The 21,793-nt window shown below is 38.8% G+C and overlaps 1 protein-coding gene across 2 annotated transcripts in view; it reads right to left on the reverse strand.

The window, feature by feature from the left end:
• Positions 1-21,793, reverse strand: part of LOC118780772 (immunoglobulin superfamily member 21-like) — a 176,052-nt gene that overhangs the window by 133,260 nt on the left and 20,999 nt on the right. The window lies entirely within an intron of this gene.

Here is a 21,793-nt window from a genome sequence, read left to right on the forward strand (position 1 = left end):
CAAGACAAAAAAAGAAAACTTTTCTGATTCCCCAAATGTTACACGCAGACATACTTCTGAATAGGAAAATTCCAGGTTTTTACTCAAATGTGCAAGATCATTTACCAGTTTTAGTTATATAAGACTAAGAATATTCCGTGCTTTTGTGTTGTATTTGTGTTCACAAGACATCATTAGATACTGACATTGCAATGTTAGCATTTTATCTTACAGTACAACGCACAGATCTTTGACGATTACAATGAACAAGGCGCTTTTTTAATGTTATTTACAAATGATATTTCATTATGCATAAAGGAGAAAGCAACAAAGACAGAGCCTTGTCAGATTTTGTTTCATAGCTTTTAGGTGCTCAAAGAGTAGTGATTACAAGAATGTTGCCCCAACACTCCTTTGATGTCAAGAAAAAAAAGCTAACAGACAACAGCAGCATCTCCACCTAATTTTCCTTTTTCTTTTATTACAATGGGCACAAAAACTTCACAAATACAGGTCGTGCAGAGGAAAAAGACTAGAAGAATACCAGATGTTTGTTTTTGCAACCCATCCTTTTCCATCTCACTGAATTACAATTCCATGATCCTGTCTTGGCAGTTAGATATATTATTATCCGAGAGAAGTATTTCAAATCATCAACACTGACTTTCAGACATAGATAAATTATCAAATAATTCTTCATGCTAAACCTTGAGATAACTGTGAAGCTAACACCCTGATTCAATTTACAGAAGTATTTGTCTGTATAAGTAGTTGTTTAAAAAAGATAAACATAAGATTTAAGATAAAAGATACAAAACCAGTGTATTTCTCCTGACCTACAGAAGACCAAGGAAGAGATGTCCCTGAAGGATGAAGGACTCATGGGTTTTCGGACAATAAGGTGGTTATTTATTATGATTACCTTACCTACTAATGCTGGCAATATTATATTCTAACATTCATACTGAATCTCTGTCCTGGTACCTTCTACTGTGCAACCAGACAGAATAGACATGGAATTATAGTGGGTATAAATAGACAGTGAATTGTAGTGGGTATAAATACGAGACATCTAGATTTGACCTAATTTCAGTTTTTGCCCTGTTTACACCCAGCCAGTAAAGAAAAAAAAACACTATGGTAAATCTGTTTCTTTGATTCTCATATTTATGCTCAGGTACCCATTCTTCTGCTTCTTTTTTTAACAAAACACTTTGGATTGTTTTTGTTTTGAGTGTAGGCACTGTACCTGTTATAACAGACTGCTGGTGGATATTGAGTCACATAGCCTATTGAGTGAAAATAGTCATATTGCCTAAGTGCTGGCATGGTGGAAAAGTGATTCAAGAATGGATTTGGTAAAGGTATGAGCTCAATTCATAGAGAAGACCCAGTGTTGTGCCCCTGAAACACTTAACCTGACTTCAGCAAATATCCAGCTGTGAACACTGATAATGCCTACAATCAAATGCATTCTATATAAGTCCCATTGGATTAAGACTTCTGCTAAGGATATTAGGAGTGCAATAGGTCGATACGTGACATGACTTAAACGTAAATTATTTGATCAAGCCAGAGCGACAGGAACACCTGAGTTAGAAGAAATTGGCCTTCAAAGGTTAACTCAGTGTGCTTCACTTGGGAGAATGAGGTTTCATAAATCCCCAAAATTAGTGGGGCTACCTCATGTCATCAGTGATTTGAACCAGTCACAGTGTTTCCTTTTTAAGTTTTGAGTCTTTTCATTCATTCAAACAAATCAGTAATTGACAGTATGTGGAAGTGCCACTGATAGAGCTGAAGGACAAAGAAAGACCATATACGCCAGTGAACAACACACTGCATCAGGCATTTCTGGCTGTCATTCAAATGCCATTTTTAGAGTGTAATAATTGCATTAAAGAACTTGAACTTGTGTTAAAGACCTGGACTTTTGACCAGATGTATTTAGGTTCAAATCTCAGATGAGGCATTGCAATTGCACCTGGTGAACCCCGACTTACAACGGGGTTACGTCCCGATAAACCCATCGTAAGTTGAACATATCATAAGTCAAAATGCATTTAATACATCTAACCTACCGAACATCATAGCTTAGCCCAGCTCAGAACATTTACATTAGCCTACAGCTGGGCAAAATCATCTAACACAAAGCCTATTTTATAATAAAGTGTTGAATATCTCATGTAATTTATTGAATACTGTACTGAAAGTGAAAAACAGAAACACAATATCCAAAAAACGCTGGCGACACAGTACACTGTAGTAACGGTCGTTTACCCTCGTGATTGTGTGGGATCTGCCCAGCATCGCAAGAGAGTATTGTACCGCATATCGCTAGCCCGGTAAACGATCAAAATTCAAAATTCAAAGTACGGTTTCTACTGAACGCGTATCGCTTTTGCACCATCGTAAAGTCGAAAAATCATAAGTCAAACCAGCGTAAGTCGGGGACCACCTGTATGTAAAATGCAAGAAAGAAAATCATGTCAACAGTCAGTTTTGCAAGTGTTCCTAGATAAAAATAGTATAATAATAATAATAATAATATAGAATAGTCAGATATGTACATCATAAAAAATTATTTATACATTATTTATCCATACACCTATTCCATACACATACTCCCTGCGGAGTATCCATCATGCTGTTATGCATTTATTGAACGTGTACTTTTGATTATAAAAAAGTACACATAATTAGTCTGGGTCAGTTCTGTCATGACGATTTTCATTTTTATGCCACTCATTTTACTGGTGTGAACTGTGTCAACAGCTTCTACAGTTCAGTGTTCAGTGCATTTAAGTTGAGAGAGTCATCTAAGGAGTAGTGCTGCCCACATGTGTTCATACCCATCCCTGCTCAGCCTGGACTAACACACTTCAGACATTTCTTGGGGACACTCCTTGGCATAGGATAAACATCCCTGGATATCCTACTATATAAGCCCTAGCAATATGCAGGAACTAGAAATACATTTCCCATAGGAAAGGTCTTGACACAGTGACAATTTTATCAAGCAGCCCAGTATATATGGCAATGCCTTTAGATTTTGTCACATCACAGACATGCATCCTAAATTTTCCTTCTGTGTCACTGTGGTGGTTTCTATGTGATCCTCAGCAATAACCTCATGTCAAAATCATAGAAGGCTTTTGGCCTGGTGTAAATGACACTTGGTGACCCACTTCCCCTTGTAATGCACTTCCTGTCAAACAAGCTTAAGACGGACATAAGGAATATAACACCAACTGCTTGCGGAAATAACAAGACTAGAAAATGGGCCTCCAGAAGATTAACAGCACTGTTTTTTTTCTTCTTCTTCTTGTTCTAGCCTGCATCTTCCCTGTTGCATTAGAAGACCTCGGTCTCTTTTCCCCAGCCTCACACTTTGCCTAGATTTGACAGGCTTACAGTCTCAAAACATCCCCAAGAAACATGAACTACAAGTTCTGAAAATACTCGCTGCTTTCTTCACAAAGCCTATGCAGAGATGAAACATCATAATCCATAATCCATATTAACCCAAAGGTTTACTGCATACATGCATACAAATCTTCATCACTGGGTATATTATGCACTTTAGTCACATGCAGAACTGTCCCTGTGGGATTTTTTGTGAAAACAAAGGATCAAAGGACCACGCATATCAAAAGAAATTCAAAACGGGAAGGCCCGTTGCCTTCGTTCGTTTCATCCAAGGGCTCACCTGTCTATGCCAAAGTTATAAGCTTCGGTTAAAAAAAAAAAAAATGGCCATTGCCATGAAATAAGTTTTTTTATCTGAAAATATTAACAATATGAAAAAGAAAAATGTCCGTGCATGAAAAAAGGAGAGCACAACAACAGAATGAGAGCGCTGGTAGAATAGTATTAGAGGGTAGAATGACAGGGAGGAAGGATTGAACGCAGCACAATGGGGCAGAATTCCTCAATTGTATTGATTAATCTCAGTGGCTGCTTTCCCTTACGATCATGCAAATCAGCTTCTGTTTTCCACTGCTCAATGTCTTTCACACAGTCTGTGTACATCTCTGTCTTTGTTTTCCAGTGAGAACGAGGCATGGCAATGAAAAAAAAAAAAAAGAATTATACATTTTCCAACCGAAAAAGCGAAGGACTTGTGTAAGGTAACCTTGGTTATTTTCATGGGCAGAATAAAGTGTTCTATAGCAAGGACTATTTCAAAAATCAGGCCTGGTGTGACAAGGCCATTGTTGGGACAGTGCCCATCTAGAATATTAGGATTTTTATGACAATTGTGAACAGCACAGTTCTATTTAATTTATAGATAATTTGAGTGGCGAAGCAGCTAATTACGTTTGGTTTGCACTACAGTTACCGGCTACAGAAAGAGCCTGTGTTGTCAACTTTCTATTTCACTGCCAGGAACATTTAAATATTTGAACCAGTTATAAATGTGGGAAAGTATTTGCCTAACTTCTTGTTAGCTTTGTTCTTTGTCTTCAGCCATTTCAATTATAAACTGCATACAAAAATAGCGTGTACATAATTTTTGAAGAGCAGTTGCCTGTTTTTTTTCACCTTTGCAATAAATGTGCTCAAAAGTTAGATACACAGTTTGTTTACTTGATCCTCATTCACTCTAGAACGAAAAAGGTTGGTGTAATTTTCAGACATATTTAACAGTTGACATGCTCTAATGTAGGATAATATGTTGTGTGTTAATAATTGAGGATAACATTGTGGTAAGGCAAGATATGTGATTATTGAAAATACCAAGCATAAGCAATACATTCCAATGCAATACTGTGCTAGCAGTACAGTATGACAAAAAAATCAGTTTCATTGTTTTTTTTTTTTTATTTAACTGTAAAATGCATGAATAAGCATGATTAAAATACTGCTTTTTGTTCTCCCCTGTGTCAGTGCCATTGGATATTAAACTCTGTGAGAACCTAAACCCACTTAATGTCACATATTCGTTCTGCACGGAAGATGGAAGTTTCCAACAGCACTACAGTGGTTTCTTTACCACCACGCACAATGATATAGTATAACACGTGCAATTTTCAAAGCTGTTCTTTCATCCCGATGAGTCTTTTCATCAACTGCAGTGTGCATCATAAGTAATCTGGAATGAAGGCAGTGCCTTTGTTACCCTGGCAACTTTGTTTGGATCACATAATCTGCAGAGCCATGTGCATTGCTCCATTGTCAGAGCTGAAAGTATTAAACGCAGGACCATGGCCTTGGTACGATAATTATGCCGTCCAAGAGAAGACGAGGGGGCATTTTGCCTTTCACTCACCAAAAGCTTGGAATTTATTACATCTTCAAAGAGAGTGAATGGAGATGCAAAACCATTCAGTCAAACGTCTCCTTTGTTGGAGGATGACAGTTACATTTTTTGAAGAGCAGAAAAAAATGATAGTTATACAACTGCAGTCTCCCACTGTTTCCCAACAAAAAATACTAAGGAGAGGACATGGTGTTTTTTTGACAATGTGTTACATGAATTGGAAATATAACTTAAATGTGTGAAAAGTATATATACATAATACATATGTATATACGTACATATGGGACACAGATCATTATGATGAAGACACCGCTTGACTGACATGATTCAACTGCATCTGAATAATCTATTCACTATTCTCTGCATAAAATAGGTCATATTTGAAGGTTAGCATAATTAGAGTACCCAGAGCAGGGAATAGTTACATTTTTGCATGTGTTCTTATTCTTGCACACCTGAGTTCCACCTCCTGAAATTGAGACAGTCTTCCACTGTCTCAAACTCCACAGGGGACTGCTGACATAACTCAGTCTTAGTAATCTGTAAGTAAGATACTTTCATTTCAATATACCACAAGAACATGTCATATCTACAGGGATATAATCTCCAGTGATTATATTTGATTTGAGGATTTATAAACTCTTTTCTAAATATTTATTTAAAAGTTTTGATGAGCAGAACAAAATCCAATCCAATAAACTAAACCCCTGATTACTCATGACTTCAGATTCAAGAGTGTATAGACAAAGGATGGGCATATCGTTGGTTTTAATCTTTTAGCATTTTGCTGAAAATGAGGTAATGTGACCGGAATTGCTCATCTTCAGTTTCAAGATGCAAGGCCAGTACTGATCCTAACAGACAAATGTAAGACCCCCAGAGCCAAACAGCATGAAACTTACCAGACTACCAACACTATTTCTCACTAGGACCCTGTGGAATTTGTGAGGACATGGCTACCTCCAAGCACAGTTCATGTACACTATGGAAATGTGCTGGAGGCTGGTCTGAGCTGTGACATCGGATCATTCTGCACACAACAGTTCCATGAGATTTGGGTCTCTTGGAATGACAGATGTCTTCTCCTGCCCTGTGACAGTGCTGCTTCCATAACTTTAAATTTAGAGAGGCAAGTTCAGTTGAACTACCATCTGTCAGGAGACATTTTGGTGACATCCAATCTGGAATGAGATCTGTGGCGGACTGATGGATAAATGTAGCCTCATGTGTGCTGTCTGTGTGTTTGGAGACATGGAGGAAGTTCTCAAAGTTTATTCAGGCAATCAAATGCAATGTATGTCATCACATGACTGCTTTCCAATCTGGGTTACAGGCAAGGCCCCTTTTTTGACCTCTATCCCACATTCAAAGCCAGCCAGTGGTTACTGTGCTGCACAGAAAGGAAGAAGGGTTCCAACGCGATCAGTTTATTCCTGAGACCTGTCAAATATATAATAACAATAATAACAAAAATTATATATGTACAACAGACAGTTATTCCCATAAGAAACAGCTTTTCAAATATTCCACCTCCACTCCATCTGACTCCGCTGGCCTTGTAGTAGATGCATGAACTAACATTTTCTCCTAGAAATTTTTAATGCTGTCCCCATGGGCTTATATTTATATCCACCCTCATGTATATCATTTACATTTGACAGACACAACAGTGCTTCATACTCATATATATATATATATATATATATATATATACAGTATATGAAAGAGAGAGATTATACTATACATAAAACTATGAATAATACATATAAATATATATTTTCTTTCTACATTAATTGTTCCATTCAATTGAACCATTCAGGATCCTGCTGTGGTGCTGTGAGAAACCCACATAAAAGAAAGGTTTCATTGCAAATGGAAGGATTTACTATACCACAAGTCTCTATTTGAAAATAATAAAACATAGTGGCTATTTTGACATATTATAAGGTCAGAGGAAACATCACAATAGTCTCTAAAAGGTTTTTGTTTAGTAACCTGCTAACAGTAGTACTGCATGAATTTCTGGTGATGCGTTTAACCTTATGATATGGTATATGTATATGGTTCCAACACCATCATCAAGTTTGCAGATGACACCACGGTGATCGGCCTTATCAGTGACAACGATGAGACAGCCTAGAGGGAGGAGGTAAAGCACCTGGCAGCATGGTGTGCTGACAGTAACCTGCTCCTTAACACAAAAAAGACGAAGGAGCTCATTGTGGACTTCAAGAGGAAGAAAGGAGGCACGCTTGACCCCATCCACTTTAACGGGATGGCTGTTGAATGTGTCTCTAGCTTCAAGCTCCTGGGGATCCACATTTCAGAGGACCTGTCCTGGACCACCAACACCTCCAGCCTGGTCAAGAAGGCTCACCAGCGCCTCTTCTTCCTGAGGACACTAAAGAAAAACCATCTCTCTTCAGCAATCCTGGTGAACTTTTATCGCTGCGCCATCGAGAGCATCTTGACCAGCAGTATCAGTCTGGTATGGGAACTGCTCGGTTTCAGACCGCAAGGCTCTGCAGCGTGTGGTGAAGACTGCCTAACGCATCACAGGGTCTCTGCTTCCGGCCACTGAGGACATACAGAGGATACGCTGTCTATGTTGAGCCCGAAGCATCATCTAGGACTCCTCCCACCCAGCTCATAAACTGTTTGTCCTCCTGCCCTCTGGGAGGGGCTTCAGGAGCCTCCAGTCCAAGACCAGAAGGTTCAGGAGCAGCTTTTTCCCCACAGCTATCTCCTTATTGAATTCTGCTCCCGGCTGACTTCCCTATACTACTATGCACATCTCATTGCCCCTCACATCCTTATCCCCCTGGCCGGGACTGATTGTAATACATTTACCACCTGCACTACTAGAAGGTTATCTGCACTTACAGTAATACTATATCTTGACACAGTTGCTTACTGTAGCTTATACTGCACTATTCTTTGACCCATTCAGAGCTACTGCACATGCCATCAGTCTGTTATTTGTAATCTGTAATCCAGAACCATTGTATATATTATACAACTGTAAATATCATAGCATATATTATATACACTGTATATATCACTGTATATATCTATCTGTAAATTTGTCCATAACTACTGACCTCATAATGTACATATCACATTGTATATATCCATCTGTACAAAAAATGTCCATAGCAGTGATCTTATACTGTACATACATATAACTGTAATATATCCTCTGCACTTGCTGCTTACTGCACTTCTGGTTAGATGCTAACTGCATTTCGTTGCCTTGTACTTGTTACATGTGTAATGACAATAAAGTTGAATCTAATCTAATCTAATCTAATGATATAAAACTGAAGTAAACATAGCTAAAACATCATACTTAAATGATGACAGTCTCCCCCAAGTCACCACACTAGTCACTTTTGTACTTTTCAATGATTACGATGGAAGCAAATCCATTGTGCAATTTAACTGTAACATCCCTCCCCAAAAAAAGTATCATATTGCATGTGTGTATGTGTGAATTGATTGACTGTTCCCTTACCCAACTCCTTTGTCCCTGACAATTTAGGTCTGATAGTACACAACTGGCTTTCAAGTAGAATGGCTGTTAATCTGACTCTCTGATTCAATGGAATAATGGCTTACCATATGTTGAATATGTGGGAAAGACCTATAGGAATGTGGGCTGCCACTTCACCCAACCAGATGAGCTTTGAGCCAGTGAGTCATCACAAGCTTCACCTCATACACAGCTGAGTTTTTCCTCTTGAAAAATGAGGTTATTTCTAATTATATCACCATGTTCGTGCTCCTGTTGTCCTATCAAATGGATTGCAGTAGGCATCACAAGGCTTGCCTGTAAGCTGCTTACACACACTGTTTGATCTATTATTTATGTAATGCGTACATGCATATTCATTAAGGTGGTTTGAGGGGTTGTTCCAGGTGTATGCTGTACTAGAGCAACCCAAAATTGTCCAGTCATGTTTCCAGCCAATTGGGTCCTCCATTTCTGTACGTTAGCCTAAGACGGTTCTCTTTCGGTCAGCAAATATACCTTTATGTCCCTGCAGAGTGTTAGGGGTGGACACAGTTTTCCTGACATTTTTTTCACTACTGAGATGAAAACGTGGTATAGTGGTTAAGAAACAGAGGTAGCCGTTTCAAGTCCTGGGTCTAGCACTGCTGGCTGCCATTGAACACTTGAAAAAGGCTTTACCTACATTGCTTCAGCAACCATTCAGCTGTGTAAATAGCTAAAATGTAGTTTTCTTGCCCTGGAGAAACTGTGTCTGCTATGAAAATAATCAAATAATAATTATTTGCTGACACCCTAAACCTCAAAACATACATGGCATTAAAGCTAAATCATATGTGGACAACAATACTGCAGTTGCTACAAAGAAAATAACTTAATAAATGGTTGATTTTCCTTCATTTCTATACAAAAACAGACAAAAGAGACAAAACCCAGAGTTCAGTAAAGCATTTATTTGAGGATTTTGTTATCTCTACGAGAACAAAATGTCATTTGCCTTATCTATTATGCATTGCATTATCTTTTATTTTATTTTTTATTTGTATTATCTTTTTATGCTGTTATATAAAATACAGATTCAAGTCTGTTATGTAACCTTCATTATTATTACTATTATTATTATTATTATTATTATTGATGTTATTGTATGCTGTACATAACCCAGGACTATGTGATGACACTATGAGTGCAGCATGGAAAGTATTTTTTTCCAGAACGGTTTTGGCTACATTTCGATGGCTCCTTACTGGATGTCATTAATATGGTTCTCTTTACCCAAAAATTTAGTGCACACAGAAATTATATGTATATGATAGGACACTGAACTAAGGCAGGAGTAAATCACAGAGATATGCATAAAATAATGAGAATTCATACTGAAAAAAGCATGATAAACACCTCTCTAACAACCCCCCCCGCCCCAAAACACACACACACACACACACACACCCATCACCCACACAAGGCCAAGTCACAGCACCAGTGTTGCTGTTGCATTGTGGGCGTGGTTGTAAGCTCTGTGCCAGCCTATATCAGACACCATAACCAAGGTCACAGCAGCCTCTCACAAATTACAATGAAAGATAAAACTGCACGACCAATACAGTGAGCAGAATTCCATTCCATGATGATTGTGGACTGCTTCTCACATGTTGTTTGCAGAAAAATGCTACACCAGCCCTGTTTCCATGAAAAACATACTTACCTTTCCAAATACTGATATAGTATAGGCCAAGATACAGTGTAATCATGATGTGCACTGACCTTAACTCTGAATAACAATTTTAAGATTTAGGTTTCTTAGTTACACAATCTTTTCATAACATCCATTAACTGCTGATGTCAAAGTATTGTGTAACAAACACAGTCTAGCACACTAAGTAGTGCTTTCTATTTGTTTTTTTTTTTTCAAATTTAGAACTAATGAAACTGCTGATGCACTGAATCTGAACCATAGATATTCTATCATGAAATACCACTGACGATTCCTTTCAATCACTGAGGGTTACTTCAAAGCAGGGGGGATAATTCTTTGTAAACCTGATACCTAATTCTTGGTCCTTCTGTTAAATGGGCCACAAGAATTCAATTTACATAATTAGAAACAAATAATTAACCGATCACAGCTTTGAAACTGTGAGTTACATTGATCTTTTAAATTCATTTGGATAGTCAGGCAACAAATTACTCTTCAGATGAGACAAATGTGCTTCTTTAAATTAGGCAGTTGAAGAATTTAGACAGTGCATTAACTGCTTTCTCATGTAGGCCTACAGCCACTAACGTTATTGCAACAAGCATTCTTCAGGCTACCATGCAGTCGTTCTGCATTTTAATTTCAGTATCTGTTAAAAAAGTTTCTTAGAGGATACTGTTAAATATTTCCACATTAGCATATTATGTATAATGTGCTTATTAGCAAGTTAGGATACTGTTAGTTCATAGCTCATTAATCAATTGCTAAAACCAAAGAACATCTCAAACGATTCAGAAACTCTAAGATGTTTTATGTATTGGATTTCACTTCTGTTACATCAGTTTACCATACATTTAAGTGAAGTCAGTCCATCTTAGAGATATGTGAACCTTTTTCCAATCTGTCTATGTGTTAGTTCACAGGAATAGTTTGGCAAGGGGAAGACTGATACTGAATAGTGACTAATAAACAGAATTCTTTCTGGAAAATAAATGAAAACAGTTTAGTTTGGACAGAGCAGACCCACTTACGAGTTCGCATTTTTTTAGAGTCTACGGACATTTGCTGGGAAACAAACCCCACTAAAGTCATTTATGACTACATAAAACAGATATCATAAGGAACAGGTCAGATATAATTCAGTGGGGATTCGTTTCCAGGCAAAGATTAATAGGATTTACTTGAATGGATTTGACAAGGGTATTTACAGATCTGTGGTATTTATATGGGCAGTATAATTTTTGATTTGGAATCTGAGGAAGGGGTCAGAGTAGGTCATTATGCTTTGTCAGAAGGCAGACACAGTCCAATGATCCTCAGTGTCTCTTCACTTTGTAGCTGTGACCGAGGCTTCTTCTAGGGTGCTCAAAGACAGACAGAATGAGGAGGGACTGTTGAAAGCAAAGGCTAATAAGGTCAGTAATGCTGACAAGAGGAGCAAGAAAGCACAGAGAGTGATAGAGAGAGTAGAGAGAGAGAAGTGAGGAGGTGTTAGATGGAGTCTAAAAACTGATTAACCTACTTGGGCCGGAGTTGACAGCCCATAAGAACTATGAGCAACGCCTCTAAACAATGCTCTTTCGACACCAAAGTTTATGCAAACCTTGGAGTTTGAGAAAAGAGGTGTCTTGGCCTTCTGCAGGTCTCTGTCAGTAGGCCATATCCACTCAGGCAAGACCAATTCTAAACACTGAAGGTGTAGCCAATCAGGTGTTAGCAGAATGGGGAATAGCTGCTCTGCAGAGCAAACGAAGGTGGACCATCAGGTCCCACATAGAAACGAATAGCCAATTCTTAATGTAATGGCAGGGGCCCCTAGTAGACATTGCACAGATACCTGGGAAAGAGGTCAGGGGTGATGTTGTGGAGAAGTCTTGCCTCAAACAGCTGACACAAGCAGGTGAAGGCATGCAGGTTTTTTGTACTAGCAAAGGAAAAAAAGGATTCTGGTCCCTGAGGGTCTGAAAACTCATCCCATCCCAAATCTTAATCAAAAACAATCAAACTAGAGAGGTTGACAGTTACAACTGAGGCTGCAGAAACCATTCACTGTGGAAAAAAGGATGCTTTGAACCAACCTTGATGTTTTCAGACATCAGAGAAAGCTCTGTCCTTGGGGAGGGGAATGTTTGAATTTTTATGTTGTCAGTCTCTGAGCACTTCTCCGATGAGCCATCATGATTTTAGCTCTATGTGTCATGTGACTACAGATATATTTGAGCTAACAGGGAAAACATTATCACTGATAGCCCTGCAGCAGCTCCACTGTGGTATAAATCTTGACTGTGTATACTTTGGTGACAGGTTAATGTCCTTTCTGAATGCCTGAATGACCACCACAGAAAGTTTCTCCATCTGCACTGAGGATGCTCTTGTCGACTGAACCTACTGACGTCTGTGGGAGGAGATTTCCGTTGGTGGAGATATGGGAACCATTCCTGACATGTTGCTTCGCGGATATGCCACTGCTACATCCCACAATCCCGTGGGAATAAAGCCACTGTGCTGGCCGCTGGGCAAATAGCACCGTGGAGAGGAAAATAATCTCCTGTCACCAGTGGTTCAGCCCACTAAATCCCCAACCTCCGCAGCTCTGACCCATCTACTCTGACGTCAATGCAGGGATTAGGTTCTTTTCATGCCCCCCCCTCTCCCCGCCCAGAACCAGAGCTTGTCTTCCACAAACTCGGCAATTATGCACCCTGTCTGAGGAGTTCTGGTTGAGAGAGCCGCGCTGGACGCCCCTGCAGGCTCATCCACAAAGTAAATCAATCAGCAAGAGAGTGGTTTCCCTGGCAGGGCATCCGAAGCTGTGATCCCGCAGCCGTGGCGACCGGATGCTCTGCGAATGCCAATGCAGGAGGAGGCGACTCCGACAGCGCTCACGTGAGGCACGGCACGCAAAGAAGAGAGAGAGAGAGAGGACAGCGGACGCCACGGCGTGACAGTGCGATGGGGAGCATAAGGACTGGATTAAAGGAGGGTATGACTCTCCTGGGGTCCACCTCAGGCAGCAGCTGAGAAAACAAAGTTACATAAGATACGTGCGCTGGAACCCTGTCCTGACATGACGACAGTAAAAATGTGTTGTGACCCCCAGCACAAAATGGCACAAAACTTTCCAGTAAAAAATACATCATCAAAAAGACTAAGCTTACAGGACAATACGAAGGTATTATTATTATTATTATTATTATGGAATAATAATACAGGAAATATGAAATTCACATTCAAAGGACAATCTTTACATGCGAGCTGTAGTCTGCCAGGGACAGAGCCCATGGAATCATTACATGTGCTGCCAGGCTGGATCTATGTAAAGGCAGTTCCAGCTTTTAGAATGTAACACACAGCAGTAAACCCCATTGTAAACCGCATCATTGCTAAGTGAATCCCATTTTCCCATAGACACAGTGTTATAATTTGGTGGTTACATTCCTTTAACCACCAAATTATTACAGGCTAGAAATACATATGCAAATATATTGTTATTTTTAATATTCATGTTTGCATACTTGAATATATAGTAAGGATGTTCTACATTATTAATATACTTTCTCATACAGTATAAATATTCAGTATTATGACACACATTGCTTTACAGTTCCAGAATCAACATGCTAAACTATAGGATGCAAATCATGGCCTTCAGACCAGCATTTGACAAGGCAAACAAGCCAAAACATGCACACATAAAAGGATACAATAAATCTCCCCAAACTCCCTCTCACAAGTTTACTGAAAGGAATCAACCAAAAAAAAGACAGAGCACATAACTAAAACCAAGACCCCCAATCAGAAAAAAACTTGAGCCCTATGATTCCCAGACTGTCCGTGCAACATGAATTTCCTCTTGTGTACATAGGACAACACTGAGGGATTCACTGCAATTCAGAGAATGGCGATCTAAAAATTCCACCCTTGGAAATAACAGATGACTTTAAAAGCTGATGACTTTAAAATGGCACTACATCCTGTCCACTGTGAGTCTGTTGAACAGTCAATGAAAAGGGAATAAAATGTAATCTCTGTTTGAGAGGAGATGTATTCATATTGAACAGATATATTGAGCACACTACAAGATGATAAGGTCTTCACAATTTTAAATTAAATTGTCTGCTTAAGAAGTCATAGAGTAGGGAGTAATGCATGGATTAATTGTCTGCCCAAGATCATATCAAACCTTAAGGAGTCCATTTGTAATCATCAGTAGTGAAGAAATACAATTATTGAGCATAAGCTCTCAATACTACTTAGTGGTTCTATTCTAATTAAAGGCAGCATTGCTGGTTATAGAAAAACACACTCCCACACTTTTGACATTTCTGCCTTTTGGATGAAACAGCAAATCAAGGTCATGATTCCCTCTGTTCATTAATGTGCACACTGACTCCCACAAACCTAAATAACATCATGTTGTTTTTGTTTGTTTATTTTTGTTTAACAGTCATGATTGGCAGAAGTGGCTATAGAAATGGAACTGTCCTTCATTCACTGACTTAGACTCCCCCAGAAAAAATAGCAGTATCTTGTTTTACCAGTAGATGGAGAAAGCAGAGAAGTCACAGCACATGGATGGTGCTTTTTTTGGTTCCTGTGATGACTCTCTCCACCTGACCACCTCTGATAAAAGGCCACAGTGCTAAAACAAGCACAGGATGTAATGATGGGTACATGTGCAGCTGTTCTTTTAACACACACACACACACACACACACACACACACACACACACACACACACACACACACACACTGCACTGCATTGGTAACCATTTTTTGTACTGGTTACACTAACCATCTGACAGTCAACACACAGCCTCCTTCTACATGATGATGCTAAAGATGTGAGGTAGTGCACTGTTTTGTCTTGATTTAACCACATGCATCTCTTCCAACCCTTGACAAAGATGTCAAGGCAAAGATCAAATAAGAAAAGGGACAGAAAGCAGGATCAACAGGCCTGCTAACCACAGCCAAAATATCAAAACCAGAGAGACATCAGGTTACAACAGCTCTGCTTTTTCAAAATCCTTTCAAAAGAATGAGTTCTTGTTATCATCTCACAATAATTCATTTCCTTGATTTCAGGGGCGGATTACTACGGATGTGGGTTGTCATAACAACACTGCATGGTATTTGAAATATGAAAATTAATATGGCAATAATGATCATCTTAATAACCACAGTGGTAATTAATGGTAATGAATGGTATTTAAATAATAATGGTAATCATGATGATAATTCTAACTGCCTCCATTATAAAACTGCTATAAAACAGTGCATTTATATAATACATTCAACACAATATCAGTGTTTTTAATTTAATTCTTTGAACAAGAATGCTGCCTTTAATTAATGGTATAGGTATTCTACTAGTACTCTATGCCATTCACAGACACATCTCCTTTCTACACTACTGGGATAAACTTGCACTCTGTTGGTAGTGAACAGTGATATAAATGCATGTGCAGTCTCAAGACAGTGATGGTGTGCTTACATGGTCTAACATCAAAATGAATTTTGGTCGCACCATTGAAAAGTCTTTCGCCCCTGACTTTGTTATAAAATACATTTTGTGGCGTTTTGTCACCGCTGCATTCCTGTGACACACAGGTGACGACCATTGGTGTCAAGACCAATGGGCCTTTTTATTTTTAGGTCCATTGCATCTGCACATTCCAATTTGTTTTTGTTGGTGTTGTCTTTTATATTTTTGAGACCTGTGACACAACAAAAATGAAAAACATAAAAAGCACCAATTTGTGCAAGGATACAGTGATGGATGACATAGAAGTAACAGCAGAAAGATTCAAAAAACATTTTCAGTCACAACATGCATGCAGAACATTTTCCGCTTAGAAACACCTTTCACCCGATACAGTATAAGTGTAGAATACCATCACTTTAATAGTGTTTTTGAAAAAATTCGGATTTTCTGCCATCTGAACAGCCGTGACCAGAGCTATATAATGGCTACTGCACTATCATGGTCCCATTTGTCCTTTTACTTTGTTATCTGAAATATTGCCTTTGAATTTGAGGCTATACTATGGATGTCCAAAGAATAAAGATCATTTCAGAACCTCACATCTGATGTCATACGCATGATATCTTGAGCTTTATAACTGCAAGGTGTTGCATCAAGAAAGCTCTTTGATCTCAAAGCCGCATAACTTGAACAAATTTCATTGTTTGTAATACTATTGCTCTAGGTGATGTGTTGTCATTGTATAATTGTTCTTCTTTTTCATTTCATGTTAAACCAGTTACTTGTGTTTTCTTCCCATCTATGCACTTTGTGAAGCACTCCTCCTTAGGAATGCTATATTAAATTAAGTTTCATTAAGTGATTTATGCATTGATTACAGGATACCCCATGTAACTGCAGGAAAATGGGTGTGACTGCATGTGGCTTGATGAGAATAACACTGGAACATTGCTGTGGCCAGAACAGAGCCCTGATCTCAGTCGAGAGAACATCTTTGGGATAAACTGGAGCGCAGAATTAGGGCAAGGCCATCTCTCTTCAGTAGTGGAATTTACTGATGGTTTAAAGGAGGAGTGGGGCACAATATGACCAGCCTTCTACCATAAATTAGAAGACAGCCTTGACACAGTCAATGTAGGGCCAATATGCTATTCATTACTTGGACTAAAGACATGTTTTATTCATAACTACCCATGTCCCATGACTTTTGGTAGGAAGTAAGTCTGTGGAAGGTGTGTGTGTATGTGTGTGTGTGTGTGTGTGTGTGTGTGTGTGTGTGTGTGTGTGTGTGTGTGTGTGTGTGTGTGTGTGTGTGTGTATGAGACATCACAGGAACCAAACAAGCATCCATGTGCTGTGACTACTCTGCTGGGCTTTTCTTTCACCATCTACCAAGAAAACAAAGTAAAACAATTAAAACAAAGTAAAACAGGGGGTGGAAAAAAAAATAATAATAATAATCAAACTAAAATGGACTTGAAGTAGCTAAATTTCAATTAAAAAGAAGTCCACACATTATCCAATATTAAGGTTAGCACAAATTACCAATATGTTTCTGTAATTAAATATGTTTTAAGATCAAAATTTTAATATGCCAGTTTCTAAAGCAACATGCAAGGTCTAACAGATTTTGAAAGAGATAAAATAGTTGGTGTCTGAAATGCAGGTTAGTCAGCCACAGAAACTGCAGAATTACTTAATGTGTCAATGAGAACAGGTTATTTGATGGGTCTGATTATTACTCTGCATATTATAATTACGGCCAAGGGATACCAAGCCATTTTAGGTGATCGAGTGCTCCTATGGTCCAAACATTGTTTCCTCAGAATGTTCCCATACTGCAAGATGATAAAGCACCTATACACATGAACACAAGACTGAAGTAGTACTCCTTCCCTGGCCTTTGCAATCACTATCACTCAATCTAAACATCATCAAATCTTTATGGGAATTTCTGGATCACAGAGTGCAGTATAAATTTCCTCCTCCTTCATCTCTCAAAGAACCTGAGGCTTTTTTCTTGAAGAATGGTCCAGTATCACAGAATAAGCAGTCTAAAACTTAAACCGACATGGTTCTGAAGGCAAAGGGCAGCACAACTCCTCATTAGTTAATAATATAATAATATTGTTTGGTGTTTCCGTTATGATTGTTTTGTATATACATATATACACACACATAATGTTCTGTGTAAAAATACAAAACACTAAACCACTGCATGTGAGAATCTTGGCACATACTAACATGCTAGGAAAGGTTCTTTTATATGATGGCGAAGGTCTCATACTGTTTTTTGGCAGTAAAGGGAGGCTGAGTCGGAGCTCTCAGGTTCTCCATTAGCCTTTCTGTTTGATAAAAAAGCAGGACATGGATGGTCACTGGTCATTTTGGACTATGACACCCTGGGCTGAGCGGGAGTGCTGTCAATCATTCCTAATGCTGACCTCCTGAGAAATAGCCTACCGCTCAGGCCACAGTAACATACACACACACCCTGTAAGCATTTCATCAGTTACTGCAACGGTAAGGGAATTCCAGAAATAGCGCAGCTGCCGCGACAACATGGAGCTGTGATGGAGACCTGGAGAGAACTCAATCTTGCACCTTCAATCTGAGCTTTTCACACATGATGCTCCCAATGAGTCCAATGTGATCTGTCTGTACGAATGGCCATAAAAAAGACCAAGCTGACTCAGATCTGCTAAAACTGCAAAACCACAAAGCACTGCTATATATCTTCTACTAACCACTACATAAGTGAGACCATATTAAAACATATGGAGGAGGAAGGTGGAGGGAAAAGGATATGAAAAATCTAATCAGCTATCACAGCACATCTGGCCTCTTTGCCAGGGGTTAGAGAATAATGTTAAGCTTTTTCCAGATTTGCCCATGGCTTTTACAAATCTTTTTGATTTTGATTCTCTCTAGAATACTGTTCAGCACTTGGCAATAACCTGGGTTGAAAAATGTGCTATGTAACATAAATGTTGCTGTTGTAAATGTATTTTAAACAGAAAAGAAAAAAAATTAAACAGAAGTAAATTAATAATTGATAAATACAAACTTTACACAGGAGCTCTTCCTCATATCCTGTTCCCACTTATGCTTGGCTAATCATTACTTTTAACAATTGCAAAAGAGATGGTTAGTTACGAAGTGAAAATGATTGTATGACAGACTGATAAAAAGTGTGCAGGATATATTTTATTACTATCATTAGAAATATTATACCATTTCTCTCTCTTGGAAAAAGTGTTTTTGTATTCCAATGATTACAACTCAGCTCAATTTTTTTAAGCCCCAAACTGAGATTAAGAAGCAGGCCGACAGCCCGGAAAGCATCTTTCAAAATCGTACGCTGGCAGGAAACCAATGACAAAAAACACAGGTGTGCGCAGCATTGAACTCAATGCTTTATGGAGAGTGCACCTGAGACTGCAGCGTTCCACTTTCTCTGCATCTTAGAGAAAGGTAATCTTTCATCCTAACGGCTGTGAAAACAGCCTCAACACCGCACATGCTCAGAGGGCATAGCCAACTTTGCATCCTGCCACATGTTCCATGGCATCCAAACTCCATAACCAATCTCAATAGGAAACTACATTTACAGCTTAAAAAGAAATGAAGAGATTACAGTACTTTGAGAGGCTCATTCGAGGACAGCAGTGGCTTTTAATCCTTCTTTTTTTTTAAAGTGCAGATTCTCCTGTTTCAACTTGCGTCACGGAGAGATGTTCTGTTTTATTACTCCAAAAAAATTAAACAAGTACATTTCAACCTAGAGGTGATGACATTCTCTAACATGGGGACTGGTGCCCAAACTAAAAAGCAATAGATAAAGACAGACTTTTTAACAGTTTTTGCAGTTCATTTCATGTGTGGTCTATATTGACGACAATACAAAAATCCTAATTTGTTCTATAATTTATGGATTATGGTGCTGAAGTAAATATGTATTTAGTTTGCTTTTTAAAAAACAATAAATTAGCACTCAAAGTCATGACTGGCTCCTGAGTGGCTCAGACAGTGGCACAGTTCCTACCACAGACAGATTTTTTTTTTTTTCAAATAAATTATGTGATTTTCAAAATGAAATAAAAATGTGATAAACAGAAGGCTGATTTGCTGTGTTGAATTTGAATTTCAATGTTCCTGTGCACCCCAAACGATCTATGTCCGAGCCCATAAGTTTGGAGCTTCTCTTAGTTTAGGTGAGGGGAATCAGATGATGTTAAAGTACACTCAGAATGTCCACCTATCACACTGATCACTCCCAAAGTCCATCTCTTATTATACTGAAGGAATTCAAATTCAATTCAGTCAATTCAAGAAATCAACTGAAATTCATTTCATTAATTGCAAAATCTTCGTGGAAAATACAGGAATATTTTCAATTCATAAACTGAATTTCAATTAATTCCCTGAATTGAAAAGGAACTGACCCCAGCTCTGGTAGATACCATTTTTAAATCTCTGTATGACTCAGGCGGGGACTGAAGCCGGAACTGATTCATTTACAAAAGAGTGGACTTCAATCGCAGTTTTTTTCTTAGTTCTAATCCCACAATATTAAAGCAAATGGCAAATGAAACCGAACAGGACGCTTACTTGAATGCATGTAAAGCATTTTATGTAACAACTGAGCGCTGTGCTTTGTCATAGGTCATTGACTGGAGGATGGGAGCACCCCCCTGCCCGCCCCCTTTCCCGACCTCACTCCCCACACCCCCTTCATGTCTGTATCTATTCTTTCTTCCTGTGACTCAAACCCAGCTGTCACAGGCAGACGGTGACAGAATGCAGGAAAGCCTTATTTCATCTCAAATTCTCGGCCTTTTATCTCCCGATTAAAGCTGTCACGGCTGCTGCAATCCGTGGCCCACGGACCATCTTGCTTGATTATATTCTGCAGTCAGGTTTGAGACTTTGCACTGAACTGCGTGTGTTGTCTCACACTCTGCACCAAGACACTGGATGAGGCCCTTGAGTTTTTTCCACGATTATCCATGCTTGAGGAGAGGTTCTTCAGACATACCTCAAAAACGTTACAGTAAATAATTAGAGGAGCTCTTGACTTGGCCTAAATCTGTATGTGTCCGATATGAACAAACCCTGCTTCTCTCTCTTACCCAGCTCTGTAAAAACTATTCAAGTATGTCTTCTACACCAAAGGGCAATCTTTTCAGAGTAGGAGAAAATGTAATTACCAATAATAATAATAAATACCGTTGCCATGTTACTTTCTCCTTTCTGTGTACTTCCCCCTTGGTGCAGTCTGCGGTTTTGTTTGACAATCTGGTTAGGAATCCATCACTAACCTAGAGACTCGCCTCAAAATCATGTGTGAATGTCATTTTAGTATGGAAAGTAAACGTGACAACTGCCGTCATTACACCAAGTAAGCAGATATTTATCATTGGATAATTACATATTGACTGTTGCAGTAAATGTTGATTTGCGAGACATTTGCGAGTCTGAGACATTTAAGTCCTTGCCCTCTGTTCATTATCCTCATTTTGGCATTTCTTTTCCCCAGCATGTGGAGATGATTCTCGCATTCGCCATTCCAAATGACACAAAATCCACTTTAGATCATGTCAACAAGGAATTGTTTCTTCTCTGCTATAATGTCGAGTGGCATTTGTTGAGACACTCAAAAGATGGTAAACTAGCACATCCATCAAACACAGTAGCTGTGTTGCACACCTGGGTGCTATTTTTTTTTTTTTTTTTTGAGAATTGTTCTGAGAAGAATGAGCATTTGAGTGACTTGAAAGCTTCAATGACACTGAAAAAATAGACCTGGTTTCCAAATGCATGTGTTATTTAACACTGCAAACGGCAACAAATAGC

The sequence above is a fragment of the Megalops cyprinoides genome, chromosome 7 (assembly GCF_013368585.1).
Source record: "Megalops cyprinoides isolate fMegCyp1 chromosome 7, fMegCyp1.pri, whole genome shotgun sequence".
Lineage (NCBI taxonomy): Eukaryota > Metazoa > Chordata > Actinopteri > Elopiformes > Megalopidae > Megalops > Megalops cyprinoides.